Here is a 473-nt window from a genome sequence, read left to right on the forward strand (position 1 = left end):
CTATAACGATGTGAAAGTTCCTTTGATATGTATTAAGAATTATTAAAGTTCGATTGAAATTTATTTAGAAATAGAGACAAAGTTGCATTCTAGTCAACGAAATTTTATTCTGGTGCTTTTGAACTTTTATATTGATATATATTCAGTCTTATTAATTTACTAAATCTCTGAAACAAACGTGTGCCACATTTCCCTTTGAAATCTAAATATACATAATTTTGATAATTCTGCTTGTAGGTTTTTATTTATATATATATATATTTTTTTTGATTTATGTTTATTTCATTCCATTTTATTATTATTTTTAGTACGAGTACAAAGTCTATGCAATTATATATATATATGTTTATATGAAAACATTTATGAGTTGTATATACGCGTGTACTGTGTTTTTATGGCATGTCGGAACTGCCAAGTTGCCGTGTTGTCAAAACAAAAAAATCAGCAAAAACATTACTACGAGGATCTTACAA

Source organism: Penaeus monodon, chromosome 20 (genome assembly GCF_015228065.2).
Source record: "Penaeus monodon isolate SGIC_2016 chromosome 20, NSTDA_Pmon_1, whole genome shotgun sequence".
Taxonomy (NCBI): Eukaryota; Metazoa; Arthropoda; class Malacostraca; order Decapoda; family Penaeidae; genus Penaeus; species Penaeus monodon.